The following is an 11,586-nucleotide window of genomic DNA, read 5'->3' as shown; positions in this document are numbered from 1 at the left end:
CATCACTCATCATCAGGGAAATACAAACCAAAACCACAGTGAGATACCACCTCACACCTGTCAGAACGGCTGACATGAACAACTCAGGCAACAACGGATGCTGGCGAGGATGCGGAGAGAGAGGATCCCTTCTGCACTGCTGGTGGGACGCAAACTGGTGCAGCCGCTCTGGAACCAAACAGTGTGGAGGTTCCTCAAAAAATAGAACTACCCTACGACCCAGCAGTTGCGCTACTAGGTATTTATCCAAGTGACAAATATGGGCACATGCACCCCAATGTTTATAGCAGCGCTATCAACAATAGCCAAAGTATGGAAAGAGCCCAAATGATGAATGGATAAAGAAGATGTGGTAAATATATACAATGGAGTATTACTCGGCAATCAAAAATAATGAAATCTTGCCATTTGCAACTACGTAGATGGAACCAGAGGGTGTTATGCTAAATGAAATTAGAAAAAGAAAGACACATATGACGACTTTGAGATACAAAACAGATGAACATAAGGGAAGGGAAGCAAAAGTAATATAAAAACAAGAAGGAGGACAAAACATAAGAGACTTAAATATAGAGAACAAACAGAAGGTTGCTGGAAGGGTTTTGGGAAAGGGGATGGGCTAAATGGGTAAGGGGCATTAAGGAATCTACTCCTGAAATCATTGTTGCGCTGTATGCTAACTAACTTAGATGCAAATTTTAAAATGAATAAATTATTAAAACAAAAAATCCCACTTAGGGTTGCCATATTTAGCAAGGAAAATTACAGAACACCCAGTTAAATTTTAACTTCAGATAAATAACAATGAGTCTGTAACATGCAAAAACACTAAAAGAGTGTTTATTATTTATCTGAAGTGGAAATGTAACTGGGCGTCGTTTATTTTCTCTGGCAGCTCTGGAAATGAAGTGCCCCGTCTTTCCATCTCTGTGGACCCTGGAGTGGGTGGAAAAAGGAAGTAAATTCATTGAGTGTCAGCTGTGAATAAACCAAGTACATTACAAGTGTGATCTCATTTAAACCTTGCCACAGTCTGTGGGAGTGTATTTTATCACTCCATTTTACAAGTAAGCACAAAGCTTGGGTAATTTATTCAAGGTAAGACAGCAGACATGAGATGAAGAATGAAATTCAGGTTTGCTTCTCCAATCTGTACATTTTCCCTCTCAGTGCACTTTTTACCAGAAAGCTTTCGGATGTCTTGGAGGCTCTGTTGGTTAAGCGTCTGACACTTGATTTCCACTTAGGTCATGATCTCACCGTTTGTGAGTTTGAGCCCCACATCAGGCTCTGCACTGACAGTGTGGAACCTGCTTGGGATTCTCTCTCTCTCTCTGCCCCTCCACCATTCTCTGTCTCTCTTTCTCTCAAAAATAAAATAAACTTAAAAAAGAGAGAGAGAGGGGGCCCTTGGGTGTTTCAGTTGGTTAAACGTCTGACTTAGGCTCAAGTCATAATCTCAGGGTTCATGGGTTCTGTCAGCACAGAGCCTGGAGCCTGCTTCTGATTCTGTGTCTCCCTCTCTCTCTGCCCCTCCCCCACTCATGTTTTGTTTCTCTCTGTCTCAATAATAAATAAGTAAATAAATAAAACATTTAAGGAAATAGATGAGTTCTCTCACCATTTGCAAAGATACAGATGGAGCTAGACAGTATAATGCTAAATGAAATAAATCAGACAGAGAAGGACAAATACCATGTGATTTCACTCATATGTGGAATTTAAGAAACAAAACAAACAAGCAAAGGAACCAAATGAGAGCATCAAAGCAAGAAACAGACTTTTAAATATAGAGAACAATCTAATGGTTACCAGAGGAGAAGTGGGTGATGGAAATTAAGCCGTGCACTTGTTGTGATGAGCACAAGGTGATGTTCGGAACTGTTGAATACCCGAAACTAAAATAACACTGTACATTAACTAACTGAAATTAAAATAAAAACTAAAAAACAAAAGAGAGAGAGAGAGAGAGAGAGAGAGAGAGAGGGAGTTCTGGAAATACCCCAACAGGTTTTTAAATTATAACTTAAATTTCATGTGAAATACAATAGTCATATCTAATTAAATCTGTTTGCATGGAGTGGAATGTAATTATAAATGAAATCTGCACAGCCTGACATGTTTCAAGGAATTTTAATGAAGAGTTTTGCCTTAAGAAGGTCAGGTAATCTCTCTGGAGCTCAGTTTCCTCATCTGTGAGAAAAAGGGGTTTTGTGACTAAAGTGCTTTCCAGTCAGTCTTCTACCTTGGGAATTTCCAGGCCTCAGGCCAGAAAACACGTTAAAATATTAGATAGCTCTCTGCTGCCACCTGCTGGAAAAATTACAGCACCCATTTCTGCTGGAAAAGCGCTCTGTCCAGTAACGAGCCAGTCCCCTTGATGCTGTGGCTTGTTTACTTAGAAATTTCAGTTAATTAATGAGAATTCTGGTTTTCTGAGTTTTCCCAGTTTCAGTGTTTTCAATTTGTAAAATATTCCAAATGAGTCAAGCCTGAACTTTGACCATCTGGAAATTAATTTTTTAGCAGGTTTTCCCACAGGAACCTATTTTTTTTATAGTTGTCCAGTGTTTTGCAATGACTGTCCTGCCAACAAGTCGACTCACATGGAATTTGCTCTCATAATTGCCATTAGTTGAAAAAACAGTGCCATTAGGGTTGCATCCATGAGGTCTAATAAAAAGTATTTAATAGACCAAAAAAACCATTTTTCTTAAAATAGTTTTTACAGATTTTTGAAACATTTAATTTTTCTGCTTCAAGAAGACAAAGATACAGTGTTCATCTACTTTTCCATAAGCACACACAGCCTGGAATACATGTACATTTTTTAAAAATCTGACAGCTTAATATCTATAATCTAGTTTTTTCTTAATTTTTTTGATGTTTTATTTATTTTTGATACAGAGAGAGACAGAGCATGAAAGGGAGAGGGGCAGAGAGAGAAAGGGACACAGAACCAGAAGCAGGCTCCAGGCTCTGAGCTAGCTGTCAGCATAGAGCCTGACGCAGGGCTCAAACCCAGGAACCTGAGATCTGACCTGAGCCAAAGTCGGACGCTTAACCGACTGAGCCACTCAAGAGCCCCTATAATCTAGTTTTTTCAACTAAAAATTTTTTTTCTAAATTCAAGGCTAAGTTGTATGTTAAATATAATTATAAATTTAATTATAAATTTAATTATAAAATAAATTAAAATTTTTAAACTTAAAAAAAAAGGCTCGGTGCTGTCCTTAAAATTTTTTTACAGATAGATTTTAGTTTTTAAAGCAGTTTAGGGTTCCCAGCAAAATTGAGCGGAAGTTACAGAAGTTTTCCAGATGCCCGTGTGCACCTCCCACAACACTCACAGCCTCCCCCCCATCAACACCCAGCACCAAAGTGATACATTTGTTAAAACTGATGAATCTATATAAGATACATCATTGTCACCCAAAGTCCTCAGTTTACATGGGGGTTTACTCTTGTTGTACATTCTGTGGGCTTTAACAAATGTATAATGATCTACCATTATGGTATCATACGAAATTATTTTTAGTATCCTAAAAATCCCCAGTATTCTGCCCTTCTCTCCAGTCCATGCCAATCCCTGATCTTTTTACTGACTCCATAGTTTTCCCTTTTCCACGTGTCATATATTTGGAATCTTACAATATGCTGCCTTTTCAGATCAGGTTCTTTTATTTAGTAATATGCATTTCAGGTTTCTCCGTGTCTTTCTGCGGTTTGATAGCTCATTTCTTTTTAGCACTGAATAATATTCCACTGACTGGATGAACCACAGCCTGTTTATCTGTTCACCTACTGGAAGACATCTTGATTGCTTGCAAGTTTTGGTCACTATGAACAAAGCTGCTATAAACATCCCTGTGCAGGTTTTTGTGTGACATAAGCTTTCAACTCCCTTGGGTAAATACCAAGGAGCATGATTCCTGGATCATCTGGTAAGAACATGTTCAGTTTTGTAAGAAATTGCCAAGCTGCTTTCCAAAGTGGCTCTACCATTTTGCATTCCCACCAGCAATAAATCACAGCTCCGATTGCTCCACAGACTTACTCACCAGCATCTGGTGTTGTCAGAGTTTTGGATTTGGGCCATTCTAATAGGTGTGGACTGGGATTGTTGTTTAAATGTCCAATTCCTTGATGACAGTATGATGATGTGGAACATCTTTTCATATGCTTCCTTGTTACTTGTATATCTTCGTTGGTGAGGTGTCTGTTCAGGTCTGTTGCTCATTGTTTAATTGGGTGGCTGATTTTCTTATAGTTCAGCTTTGAGAGTTCTTTGTGTATTCTGGATAACCCTTTATAAGCTATGTCTTTCACTCCCAGTCTGTGGCTCACTGGGCTTCATTTTTAAAACAGTTAAAATCACTTTCCAGAGTTCCCATCATAACGCTAAAAGTGCAATCCAAATAATTCAATCATAAAATATAAAATATAGGACTAAATTTATTGCCAGATGGGGTTGAGTCAGCTTCAGCGGGTGGGAGCCAACAGCCAGTCCCTTCATATCTGAATCCACATTATCTCAGGATTTTGTTGTATGGCTGCCAGGAGCTTGATGTAATCTGAAGGGCAATAAAATCAGAATCCTACTCCTTTCTAAAAATTAACCTTGGGGTAGGGTTTCTTGTGAAAGGAGATCAGGAAGAGACTTTGGGAAAAAGAAGTAATGCCCACTCACTTCTGCTTCCTGACAGAACTATCAACAGGCTTAGGTATTTGAATACATTTATTTATTACCATCATTCATCCTATGATGATAGTCATTAAAACACATCCAAAATTACTTTCCAACCCTTCTCCACTTCTTTCCATTTATGATACAGTAATATACAACAGTGCATATTATTAATATTTTTTTCTAATAATACAAATGATACAGACTCAATACAGAGAGCTTGGAAAACCCAGAAATGCACAAAAGAAAAAAGTTCTTTAAATCTTCCTTAATATTACCATGCAAAAATAACTACTGCCAACATACTAATGGTGTCATTCCTTCCAATATTTTATGCACTTATATATACATTTTCCTTCAAAAATAGTAAAACCCTGTACATATTACTTTATCGTTGATTTGTTAACATACACTTTTCCAGGCAAAATTTGATGTGACCCAAATGTGATTACTCAAACTGGGTTCATACCAGGATGCTGGAGTTAAAAATGTTGGGAAAGACACTTAATTCCTTGGACCTTGGTGTCCTTGTCCGACAAGTGAAGAATTTCTTGCATTCTTCTGCCAAAGCCTATTTTGGGATGAAGTTTTATTACTATGCTACATCCTGAGGACTCTGTGTAATAGACCCTAGTTCCATATACCCTTAGTTTATAAAGAGTTTTATTTTTTGTTAATATATATTTTCAAATGCCCTATGCAAATCATTTGAATCTGCCTTTTTTTTAATTTTTTTTTTGTTTTATTTATTTTTGATACTGAGAGAGACAGAGCATGAGAGGGGGAGGGGCAGAGAGAGAAGGAGACACAGAACTGGAAGCAGGCTCCAGGCTCTGAGCTAGCTGTCAGCACAGAGCCCGATGCGGGGCTCGAACCCACCAACGTGAGATCTGACCTGAGCCGAAGCCAGAGGCTTAACCGACTGAGCCACCCAGGCGCCCCTGAATCTGCCTTATTATTTTTGCTAGCAATTTTTGTGATCTGGCTGACTAGTCTTTAAAAATAAAGAGTAAAAATAAAATACTCATCTTTTTAATTTAAAAAGGAGGACAAAAGAGAAGCTACAAAATCCATCATTGGGCTTTACTCTTAGTATGTAAAGAAATAAATGCACAAAAATACAGAATGAACATCACTATGTTTCAATTCAATTCAGATGATTATGACTTAGTAAGAAAAAAAAGTTAGAAACTTAGGAACCAAAATAAAGCAACATCAATAGAACAATAGAACACAACAAATATCTCAGAAGGATGGAACAGGGATTTGGAAACTGTAAGGAAATCCAACTAGAAAGGAAATTACTTTGTCTAAAGAAGGGAAGTTAGAAGTGGCTTTAATTACATTCAATTTCATAAAAGACATAAGTCAATTGTGTGTCTTCTTTATCAAGAACCAACAGGAAATTGGTTTAAGCTGTTCGTAGATTAATTTATGCATTAAAAACTGCCAATAAAGGGCTGGGAAAGATGACCAAATGTAAAATGGAAAACATGCTAACCTTTTGTACAGGGACTGCTGTTAACAACCTGATATCTGTCTTTCCCTGGTTATGTATTTTATTTTTCAGTGGGGCACGGGGATCTATGAAATATTTTCCAGTTAAGAGTGACCATGTTACTAAGTTCTGGCCAAATCCATGTCAAGGAAAGGGTGTTTCGAGGGCCAGAGAGAAGGTTCTTCTTCCTCCTTCTTTCTTCCTACAGGCTGAAATGCGAATCTGATGCTTCAAGTTCAAGCCACCATCTTGGGCCATGACCGGGTGAGCACATAAAACAAGAAGATAGAAGGAGCATGGGTTCCAGATGATTGTGAAGCTGCCACATCGGCTTATTTATGTGAAAAAAACAAATCTCTATATTGGTTAAGCTACAGTAGTTGGAAATTCTCTATCAGTTGTAGCCTATCCTAATTTTAAGTGATATATTCTTTTTTTTTTTTTGAGACTTTACTGTTAGGTAATATCTATATCCATGCTGTCTCTCTCTGTCTCCCAAAAATAAATTTAAAAAAATTTTTTTTTAATCCTATGACCTTGGGATCGTGACCTTAGCCAAAATCAAGAGTCAGACACTAAACTGACTGAGCCACCCAGGTGCCCCAAATTCATCTTTTTAAGAAGAAAACCTGTATATTGTTTTAACCTAAAATATTTGTGGAATTTCCTTCCTTAAAGTTTTACAGAATGTTACAGGTAACCAGCTTTTTCTGAATAATTTAGGGCAGGTCTCCTCCTATGCTGAAAGTCAAAAATGAAGACATAATTTTATCACACAGCATCCCATAATGGGAATGGGGGCACCTGGCTGGCTCAGTCGGTTGAGTGTCCAACTTCAGCTCAGGTCATGATCTCAAGTTTGTGGGTTCAAGCCCCACATCGGGCCCTGTGCTGAGAGCACAGAGCCCACTTCGGATCCTCTGTCCCCTCTTCTCTCTGCCCATCCCCCACTCGTGCTCTCTCTCAAAAAAAAAAAATTTTTTTTTTAAGGTAAAGGGAATGATACTCAAAACTTTCATGACATACAATAATGGTTAGATGCTCATTTTCTTATATAAAAGGAATTGTAACAGATCTCTCTGCTCACACGTGACACATCTGGGAGTCAATTTATATTTGGATCCTTGAAAATTCTGAGTATCGAGTAAAACAACCCCAGCACCACCTAGGTCTGGGTGGCTGTATGTATGTGTACAGGGATGTAGCAGGAGCACAGAGAGAAAGACCAAGGGCACTAACTCATCTCTAAGTTGAGACTCCATTGGTTGTGCTTTCACAGAGCTCACAGAATAACAGGATAACTTAGACCAATACATAATGAACCATGATTCAAGGCAGAATGAAGTGCCTCTAGAGCAGGACCAGAACAAAGGTTCAAAAGAAGCAAAACATTTCTTATTATAGGGATTTTTAAAAGTTTAAGACTCTTAGAGGAAATAGCCTATGAAATGGCCTAAGTCAGTATATCTTGAACTTGACTGTGGATTTTGTTAAAATGTACATTCTGACTCGATAGGCCTGATGCAGGGTCTGAGATTCTGCATTTCTAACAAATTCCCAGGTCATGCACACTGTCGGTCCTGGGACTCCTCTTTCAGAAGCAATGGTCTAAAGTCTATCTTAGGATGTCAAAAGAGAGAGTTGGAAGAGAGAGATTTCAAAGCAGAGAAATCAGCTTGAACAACAAAGACCACCAGGGTGGTAGCAATGGGGTCAGTGGTGGGGAAGTAAAGAGAGTTTGGGGAGTTTTCTGGAGACATAAAATTCAGCTACATTGAGGCAGGCCTTGAAGGCTAAGTTGAGAAGCTAGGACTTAATTAGAGGCAATAAGGAGCCTCTAATTGAAGGCTTTGGGGCAAGGAAACGATATAATCAGTAACTAAAATACTCATATATATCTCAATGAATAAAACAAGCTTAATCAGTCAATATTTGAAGTTAATTTGGAGTCCATGAGCAAACATGTATTCATGTTCCCCTGCTCTTTATGAATACAAAATTAAGTGCGGGAACTTGGAAGGAGTCTCTGCAAGCAGGAAGTCCTGAAGCTTAAATTTCAGTTGGCTCACGGTAGATCCATTTCTATATCTGTTGTTTTTCCATATGTGAAGGATACAAAAGAGGTATAAGGCATCTCAAAGAGTTTAGAGTGGTTTAGGAGGGAAAGCATACCTATTGAAGAAATAAGCTTCATGCAAGGGGGAAGATTTAGTAAGGATCGACATCATTTTTTTAAAAGTTTGTTCATCTGTTTGTTTATAAATAATCTCTATACCCACCATGGGGCTGAAACTCACACCCTGAGATCAAAAGTTGCATGCTGTACCGACTGAGCCAGTCAGGCACTCAGGGAAATCATTTTTGATGGACATTTCAACACAAAAACAGTAGGGACAAATCTGCTAAAGGAGACACCTCCCCTATCTATTCTTACCTACCCTTCATCCCCACAGGAATAGCAGGGTTGTCTCCTTGGGAAGGAAAAGAATACATGTTAGTCCAGGTCAGGTGCTTGTGACCTTGAGCCATGGAAGGCAGAAACTGTACTTACCTTGCAGTGAACACTGGGCAGGAATGTAGGCATGGATCAAATATAACAAATGAATGAACAAGTTGAGGGAAATAGATTATAGAGGACCCTGAAGAAATGGCAGAGATTTGAGTTTGATGTAGCTGGCAAGGCAAAGTCACTATACCTTCTTGAGATGGAAAATGACAAATGGACCCAACGTCCTTTTACCTCAACTGGATTGCCAATCCAATGGACACGGGTAGTACTCATCTAACAGACACCCTGCAGAACTTAGCAACACTCAGCACTACCGTTTCAAGCTTCGATGACTCCATTTTCTCCTGATTTTCTTCGCTAAATCTACTGGATGCTCCTTTTCAAAGTCCTCTAAGAACTTGTCCTACTTTTCCCAATCTCTGAATGTCCATAAATGTATATCTCCAGCCCAGAGTTTTTCTTCCAAACTCCAGATTTGCATATTCAACTACTTTCTCGATATCTCTACTTGGATGTCTCCTAGACACATCAAATTTACCATCTGCAAAATTAAACTCTTAATTTTCTGCTTGAAACACTCCTCTTCACTTGCAGATCTCAGGAACTGGGATTAACATCCACCCACTGATTAAAAATCAGAAGCCTGAGAATCATTCCATATTTTCTTCCTTTCTCTCCCACCAGTGTCTAATCCATCAGCAAATTCAGTTACTGCTATCCCCAAAATGTATCTCAAACCTATCTCTCCGGGGCCACCCCTCTAGTCAGGATGTTGCCAGATCTCACCTCTCCTGCTTCTACAGACTCATTCATTCTCCACACAAAAGCCACAGCAATCTTTCAATGAGGTAAAGCAGATTATATCACTCTCTGATTAAAATTTCTCCATGACTTCCCATGATACTTTGAATAAAAGGTCAACTGTTATCACTCAGGATCTTTGTATCGATTAGGCACTCCTGACCAACTGCTTAGGGCCTGAGATCTTCAGGGACCTATAAAACTAGCTCCAAAAAACTACAAAGTCAAAATTAATAAATGTTTGTGACTTCATAATATAATATGTCAACTAATCCTAAATATAAAGTCAACCTTTATGTAGTCATTTATGTATTTTATTTCAATGAAGGATGTGGGCTATAATGTGGAGTAGGTCCCCCTACAGGGCTTCTAAAATAAGCCTCTTTTAAGGCCTTTATATAATAACGTTCTACACACCCCATTTACGCTTACCTCTCCATGGTCTCCATGATGATACTCTCCTACTTGTTCACTCAACTCAGCCAGGCAGCGTTACAAATTCCTACAATGTACCAAAATCTTTCCTAATGTTCCCTTTACTCCCCAGCCCTTTTCCTGACTGGCTCCTTCTCCTCCGCTAGTTCTCAAAGTTTAATCTCCATAAAGGGACCTTCTCGACCAGTCCATCTAAAGTAGGCACCCCCCCCATACCACCTTGCCTTATTTCCTCCATAACGGTTTATTTATGCTATCTTTCCCATTAAACCAGTAAGTTCCATAAAGGCAGGAAAACGTATGTGTCTTAAGAGTTGTCTATTGTATCCTTAGGGCCTACTCCAGTAACTGGCCCAGAGCAAGCTCTAATAAATAGTTAATGAATGAATGAATAAATGAATGTAAACTTCATCTTCAAGGGATAAGAGGCAAGCCAGTAAGGTCTGTCTTGGACTCCATCTTGGGGGCTGGAAGCACAAATCTAGGCACCCATAGATAGGTTTAAAAAGGAATGTTTGGAGGTTTCTTCCAACAGTTTTGATGAAAGCTCTTGTAACTTACCCTACTGGGGTAGGGGCAACGGGAACAAAAATGGCTCAGAACTAGGTTGAAGGGAAAGGAAGTGGTTTGGAGCAGATGCGTGGTGCGCCAGGTTGGGCCCTTCGTTTGCACCCTCTCCCCCACCCCCAGATTTTAACAGCTCCAACCTTTCGTATCTTCAGCTTGGAGCAAGGGGTCGCTTTAGCCTCCTTTCGGGCTCCACGGACCTCGTCCTTATGAATCATTCATGAAGTGGGAGGGCACCATGGGTCCTACTTTTACTATTCATGAGGAGGCGGAGCCTCCTTCCGGCGGGGGCTCCTGAGAGGGTTCTAAAATATTCATGAAGGAGGAGGGCACTATGGGAGCTGGGGCTTCTTGCTATTCGTGAGGGGGCGGGGCTTCCTTCCCGCTGGGGCTCCTGGGAGAATTCTGAAATATTCTTGAAGCCACCGGGGCGCCTGGGAGGCGGGAACGCAACGTGGGAGCCGACCGGAGCTGGGCCCGCCGTCTACGCGGCGGGGAAACCTTGAGGAGATATTTTCTTTCTTAAACACTAAGAAATTTGAGGATGGTGGGGCAGAACAACTAAATCCCATGTGCCTGTGATTCCTTAGCCGGAAAACTGTCAAAATCTGTGGTAAAAAGAGATTATTTTCCCCCCAGTACTTTCTTGGGATAGTTTCATCTTCTCATGGACGGAAGGGGGTAAAAAATGCACCGCCGTGTGGCTTGGTTCTCTTGTCGGCCAGTTTCTCCTTCGTGGCCTCCCTGGATTGCCTCTCCGGAGGCGTTTGGGGCCAATACCCGAGCAGCTGTGGGGGGTCTTTTCGAGGGGGTCTCTGAGGTTAAAACCAGAGAAATCGCGGCGAATTGCTGTGGGGCGGTTTTCTCTGAAAGGGGGGAGGAGAATTCAGCCAAGAAGGCCCTCCGAGCCTTTCGCAGTCAAAAACGAGCGGAGTGGAAAAGAGGCACCTAAACATTTTATTACTATTATTTTAGTCAGTGAGTCTCGTTCTCTTGAGGGATAAGTGGGGAGGAAACCGGAAATAGTTTGGATTACACCTTTAGGATTTTCTGGAAGACTGCTTCCCCCCCCCACCACTGTGCCCCAGA

At 40.1% G+C, this 11,586-nt stretch overlaps 1 protein-coding gene across 1 annotated transcript in view; it reads left to right on the top strand.

Moving 5' to 3' along the window:
• The first annotated feature begins 10,951 nt into the window (after positions 1-10,951).
• FBXO47 (F-box protein 47) overlaps positions 10,952-11,586 on the top strand; it is a 20,326-nt gene continuing 19,691 nt past the window's right edge. The window contains exon 1 of the mRNA XM_029928207.1: positions 10,952-11,110. The gene's annotated coding sequence lies outside the window, so the exon portion shown is untranslated. The remainder of the gene's footprint in view (positions 11,111-11,586) is intronic.

This window comes from Suricata suricatta, chromosome 17 (genome assembly GCF_006229205.1).
Source record: "Suricata suricatta isolate VVHF042 chromosome 17, meerkat_22Aug2017_6uvM2_HiC, whole genome shotgun sequence".
In the NCBI taxonomy this organism is placed as follows: domain Eukaryota; kingdom Metazoa; phylum Chordata; class Mammalia; order Carnivora; family Herpestidae; genus Suricata; species Suricata suricatta.
This window is presented reverse-complemented; position numbering and strand designations above follow the sequence as displayed.